The 6,503-nt window shown below is 54.2% G+C and overlaps 1 pseudogene; it reads right to left on the reverse strand.

The window, feature by feature from the left end:
* Window positions 1–1,605: 1,605 nt before the first annotated feature.
* Window positions 1,606–6,138, reverse strand: LOC140261856 (testis-specific serine/threonine-protein kinase 6-like; annotated as a pseudogene).
* Between the last annotated feature and the right edge of the window lie 365 nt (window positions 6,139–6,503).

Raw genomic sequence — 6,503 nt, forward strand, 5'->3', positions numbered from 1 at the left:
AGAGCGACATGGCGCCACTCAGAAGAGATGAGAGACTCTAAAAGCTGCGGCCAGCGGGGGGGAAACGCGCCACGTGCGGAGCCGTGAGTGGCACGGCCAATCAGCGCCGGGTTGGTTTGCGATTGGTTACTCAAATGAATCAATTATTCATGATCTGGAAACGGATTTGCTCTAATTCGTGACCACTGGGGGCTCTGAGGGGCACTGGGAGGCACTGGAGGGCAATGGAGTTCATTGGGGGGCTCTGAGGGGCACTGGGGGGCATTGGATGGCATCGAGGGACACTGGGGGGCAGTGGAGGGTATTGAAGGGCTCTGGAGGACATTGGGGGGCACTGGGGACACTGGAGGACATTGGGGGGCTCTGAGGGGCAGTGGAGGGCACTGGCGGGGGGGGGGGGGGTTTGAGGGTCACTCGGGGGCTCTAAGGGGGCACTGGGGGCAGTGGAGGGTATTGGGGTGCTCTCAATATCTTCTTATGAAGCACCCATAGGATCACATAAGGACCCCACGAAAACCCCATAGGACCCCATGAAGCCCGCATAAGACCCCATAAGGATCCTACTGAGGCCTCCATAGGACTCCACTGAAGCCCCCCTAGGACCGCATTGAAGCCCTCAAAGGACCCCATAAGGACCCCATGAAGCCCCTCTAGGACCCCATAAATCCCACATAGGACCCCATAAGGACCTAATGAAGACCCCATAGGACCCCATGAAGACCCCATAAAGACCCCATGAAGCCCCCCCTAGGACCCCATAAGGACCCCATGGAGACACCATAGGACCCCACGAATCCCCCATAGAACCCAATGAAGCCCCCATAGGACCCCATTGAAGCTCCCCTAAGACCCTATGAAGCCCAACTAGTACCCCATAAGGACCTCACTGAAGCCCCCATAGGACCCCATAAGGAACCCATGAACCCCCCATAGAAGCCCATGAAGCCCCCATAGGACCCCATAGGCCAGCACTGGCACTGGGGCCTACAGCCACACTTGGTACTGGGTGCTATGGGGTGCTATGGGAGGCTATGGGGCTCTATGGGTCTCCATGGGGCCCTATTGGTTGCTATGGGTCTCTATGGGGTGCTACAGGTTGGCTATGGAGCACTATGGGGTGCTGTGTGGTGCTATGGGGGGCTATGGGGCCCAACAGCCCCATATTACCCCAAAACCCCACATCCCTCCATATTTACCCCTGTATACTCCCCACCTGCCTCCTATAGCCCCATATTACCCTATGACCCCATATACCCCAATATCTACCCCTATGTACCCCCCACCAGCCCCCTATAGCCCCATACTACCCTATAGATTCCCTATATGGCCACATATATATCCCATATAGACGGGGTAGAGGATGTGGGATTGGGATGTGAGAATTGGGATGCGCCCCATAGATCCCACAGGAGTTTGACCACCTTCTTGAGACCAACTTGAACCACCTTACTGACCACCACACGGTCCTGCCAGCACTTGAAGTTCAACCCCACTCCCATTCTGCCACTTAAAACCATCGAGAAACTGCTCATGTGCTTTTCTGCTCCAGCATGTGTTGTACTAAAAGGTGACTGCCACACTGGAGTCCCTGGCAAGGACGGTTCTTCAGATGTCTCCTTTCAGCCAGCAGTTCCTGGCTACCTGCTCTGCACTGAAGTTCAGCAGCTGGGCGATGAGGGCCAGGCAGTGCTCTGGCAATGGGAGCGCTTCCTCTCCCACACGACCCCCTTCTGAGAGTAGTAGTCTGAGAGTAAAGGATGGGTGGAAACAAATACCAGCTAGGCGTGCTGGGTATCCCCGCCCATGACCATGCTCAGTTCCCCAGGTGCCTCTGCAAAATAGGTTTGAGGCCCTGGAACCCGAGGGAGAGGTGAGCGTGGATGTAGAGGCAGCCCCACCTGTGAGGGAGCCTCGGGGTAAGCGGTCACACCCATGCCTCAAGACTTCCTCCACAAGGAAGGATAGAAGGGTAGTTGTCATAGGTGACTCCCTTCTGCGAGGAACAGAAGGCCCTATATGCCGGCCCGACCCTACACACAGAGAAGTGTGCTGCCTCCCTGGGGCGCGAGTCAGGGACATCGCTGGGAGACTTCCCAATCTGATCCGGCCTACTGACTACTATCCCCTGCTGATAATTCAGGCTGGCAGTGAGGAAGTCAGTAGGAAAAGCCTGAAGGTCATAAAAGATGATTTCAGGAGACTGGGGAGGGTAGTTGAAGGTACAGGTGTACAAGTGGTTATTACATCTGTACCTTCAGTGACAGGGATACTGAGTTGGGCCTAAAAACCCACCTCTTAAACAAATGGATAAGGAGTTGGTGCAGACATAGGAGTTTTGGTTTTTTTGATCATGGGAGAATTTACTCGGCTCCTGGCATGATGGCTGCAGACAGAAGCGGCCTGTCTCCAAGGGGTAGGAGGGTTCTAGCCGAGGAACTGTCAGGACTTATTGACAGGTGTTTAAACTAGGTAGGAAGGGGGAAGGGGACAAAATGAGGGCCGCTGGGTCTGAGGCGGCAGTTCAAGGCTTAAAGCTGAGCATGTTGGGTGCTGACAAAGGGGTTCAAAGGCATGGAGAGGGGTGGGGAGATGCTCCTTCTCTCAAGTGCCTGTATACTAATGCGTGAAGCATGGGAAATAAGCAGGAAGAATTGGAGTTCTGTGTGCGGTCACGTGGCTATGATCTCATTGCGATCACAGAGACGTGGTGGGACAGCTCGCATGACTGGAATGTTGTCATGGAGGGCTATGTCCTTTTTAGGAAAGATCGGCTAGCAAGGCGGGGTGGTGGAGTTGCTATTTATGTGAGAGAGCAGCTAGAATGTATTGAACTCCACCTGGGGGAGAGTGATGTAGCAGTCGAGAGCTTGTGGGTGAGAATCAAGGGCCAGGCTGGTAAGGGGGACACTGTTGTGGGTGTGTACTACAGACCTCCTGATCAGGAGGAGGAGGTTGATGAGGCCTTCCGTAGCCAACTGGAAGTAGCATCATGCTCCCGGGCGCTGGTACTTTTGGGGGATTTCAATTATCCAGATATTTGCTGGACGACCAATATGGCCAGGCATGCGCGATCCAGACAATTCTTGCAGTGTATTGAAGACAACTTTCTAATGCAGATGGTCGAGGTACCGATGCGGGGTGGGGTGCTGCTGGACCTCATTCTCACCAACAAGGAAGGACTCGTTAAGGAAGTAAAAGTCGGGGGTAACTTGGGTTGTAGCGACCATGAGATGGTGGAGTTCGAGATCCTGAGCGGAGGAAGCAAAACAAAAAGTAGGATTGCTACCCTGGACTTCAGGAGAGCCAACTTTGATCTCCTCCGGGACTTACTTGGGGCCATCCCGTGGGCCAGGGTGCTAGAAGGCAAGGGGGCCTGTGAGAGCTGGCTAGCATTCAAACGGCTCCTCTTCCAGGCTCAGGATCGGTGCGTCCCTGTAACTAAGAAGTTGGGAAAAGGTGCCAGGAGACCTGCGTGGATGAGTAAGGAGCTCATGTGCAAGCTCCGCAGAAAGAAGAAAGTACACGATATGTGGAAAAAGGGTCTGGCCACTTGGGAACAATATACGAATGTAGTCAGGGACTGCCGAGATGCGACCAGGAAGGCTAAAGCTCACCTGGAGCTGTATCTAGCTAAGGAGATAAAGGATAATAAAAAAGGGTTTTTTTAAGTACGTTAACAGCAAAAGGAAGGCTAGGGAGAATGTGGGCCCCATACTAAGTGAGGGGGGTGTTCTGGTAACGGGGGATGCTGAGAAGGCGGAAATACTGAACGCCTTCTTTGCCTCTGTCTTTAGTGAAAGGGCTCTCTCCCAGGAATCCCAGACCCTGGTGGTTGATGAGAGAATCTGGGGAATGGGAGATTTCCCTTTAGTCAGGGAAGAGGTGGTCCGTGAGTGCTTAGGAAACATTAATGTCCATAAATCCATGGGACCTGATGGGGTGCACCCGCGGGTGCTGAGAGAGCTGGCGGAGGTTATTGCTAAGCCGCTCTCTGTAATTTTTCAGAGGTCTTGGAGAACTGGGGAGGTGCCTGCAGACTGGAGAACGGCCAATGTCACCCCGGTCTTCAAAAAGGGCAAGAAGGATGACCCAGGTAATTATAGGCCAGTCAGCCTCACCTCTGTCCCAGGGAAGGTGATGGAACAGCTTGTGCTGGATGCCATCTCCAGGCAACTGGGAGAAAAGGAGGTTATCAGGAGTACTCAGCATGGGATCACCAAGGGGATGTCGTGCTCTACCAACCTGGTGGCCTTTTATGAAGATGTCACTCGCTGGGTGGACGGGGGGAGAGCGGTAGATGTAGTCTACCTTGATTTCAGTAAGGCTTTTGATGCTGTCCCCCATGACATCCTTATAACAAAGCTGAGGAAGTATGGGATAGATGAGTGGACGGTGAAGTGGATCGAGAATTGGCTGACTGGCAGAGTGCAGAGGGTTGTCGTTGGCGGTGCGGTGTCCGGCTGGAGGCCTGTGACTAGCGGTGTCCCCCAGGGGTCTGTGCTGGGTCCAGTCTTGTTCAACATCTTCATCAACGACCTTGATGAGGGGATAGTGACCACCCTCAGCAAGTTTGCTGATGACACGAAGCTGGGAGGATTGGCTGACACGCCTGAAGGCTGTGCGGCCATTCAGAGAGACCTGGACAGGCTGGAGAGCTGGGCAGTAAGAAACCGGATGAGGTTTAACAAAAGCAAGTGTAGAGTCTTGCACCTAGGTAGAAATAATTGCATGCACCAGTACAGGCTGGGGGAAGACCTGCTGGAGAGGAGCTCTGCTGAGAGGGACCTGGGCGTCCTGGTGGACGACAGGTTGGCCATGAGCCAGCAGTGTGCCCTTGTAGCCAAAAAGGCCAATGGCATACTGGGGTGCATTAAAAAGATCATGGCCAGCAGGTCGAGGGAGGTGATCCTCCCCCTCTACTCTGCCCTGGTGAGGCTTCATCTGGAGTACTGTGTCCAGTTCTGAGCTCCCCAGTACAAAAAAGACAGGGATCTCTTGGAAAGAGTCCAGCGGAGGGCCACAAAGATGGTGAAGGGCCTGGATCATCTCCCCTATGAGGAGAGACTTAGGGAACTGGGTCTGTTTAGCCTTGAGAAAAGAAGGCTGAGAGGGCACTTGATCCAGGTTTATAAATACCTGAGGTGTGGGAGCCATAGTGTCGAGGCTGGTCTGTTTTCAGTAGTGCGTGGGGACAGGACTAGGGGAAATGGGCTGAAACTTCAGCATAGGAAGTTCCGCACGAATGTGCGCAAGAACTTCTTTACAGTGAGGGTGACGGAGCACTGGAACAGGCTGCCCAGAGAGGTGGTGGAGTCTCCTTCTCTGGAGATATTCAAGACCCTCCTGGACACCTACCTGTGCGACGTGGTGTAGGGAGCCTGCTTTGGCCGGGGGGTTGGACTAGATGATCTCTAGAGGTCCCTTCCAACCCCTATAATTCTGTGATTCTGTGATTCTCCTGTTGCTCGGGTAGGCTGTGGATGTGACTGTCATCGAAGGGCATGCATCTGGTCACCATGACCAAAACAATCACCCCCAGGCTCCACATGTCAGCTTTCTTGCCATTGGAGGGGATTCCCATCAGCACCTGTGGGGAAGCGGAGGCTGCTGAGCCCCAGAATGTGGTGCACATGTCCGGGTAGACACCGACCTCCCTGCTGAAGCCAAAGTCGGTGAGCTTGGCCCGGCGGCAGTCAGCAGCACATTGTCACACTTCAGGTCCCTGTGCAGCAGATTGGGATGGTGCAGGTAGCGCACAGCACCCACAACTTGTGCAAAGATGTGCCGGGCCTCAGGGACGCAGGGCATCTTGCCCACCTTCTCTACATGCTGCCGAAGGTCGGTGGCTGCCGCCTCCATCACCATCAAGAGCTTCCCATCGCACACCTCAATGCCATCCAAGATGCGGATGATGTTGGGGTGATGGATCCTGCGTAGGATGGAAATCTCCCGGGGCAGGAATTTGGGCACGATGGTTGGGGGGGCTCGTCGCCCATCCACCACCTTGATGGCCAGGGGGACTCTGGATCTGGTAGAGGTGGCTGCTTTCACCTTGGAGAAACTGCCCTCCCCCAAGGTCTCCCCCAGCTTGTACCCCAGATCATGAAGGGCCTTCTCACTCACGCTGAGTCTTGGCATGCTGAACGATGACAGCGCGCTTTAGCAAAGCTCTTGTTTTGCTCCTGGGCTTTAAGCCTTAATAGATGGTGCGTGGCAGTGGCTGATCATCACCTTGCTTCTTACAGGTGCCCCGTGGAGCCCCTTTGGGGACCCGTGCCTATCTTCTCAAAGGTGCTGGTTTTTAATACAAAAGGGCTGCTCCAAAAGCAGTGCCTACTGTTTTTGTTCTGTCATCCCGTGGCATCAAAGGCAAACAGCAGTGGTGTGGCAGTAGAGGCGGGAATTTCATGACAACTGTTATGGTGCTAGAATTCATCTGGCCACGGGTGTCTTTCTGCTTAGGCCAGGAAATAACTGCACTGGTGTTTCTCTCTTCTGAATGC

The sequence above is a fragment of the Excalfactoria chinensis genome, chromosome 22, assembly GCF_039878825.1.
Source record: "Excalfactoria chinensis isolate bCotChi1 chromosome 22, bCotChi1.hap2, whole genome shotgun sequence".
NCBI classification, from domain to species: domain Eukaryota; kingdom Metazoa; phylum Chordata; class Aves; order Galliformes; family Phasianidae; genus Excalfactoria; species Excalfactoria chinensis.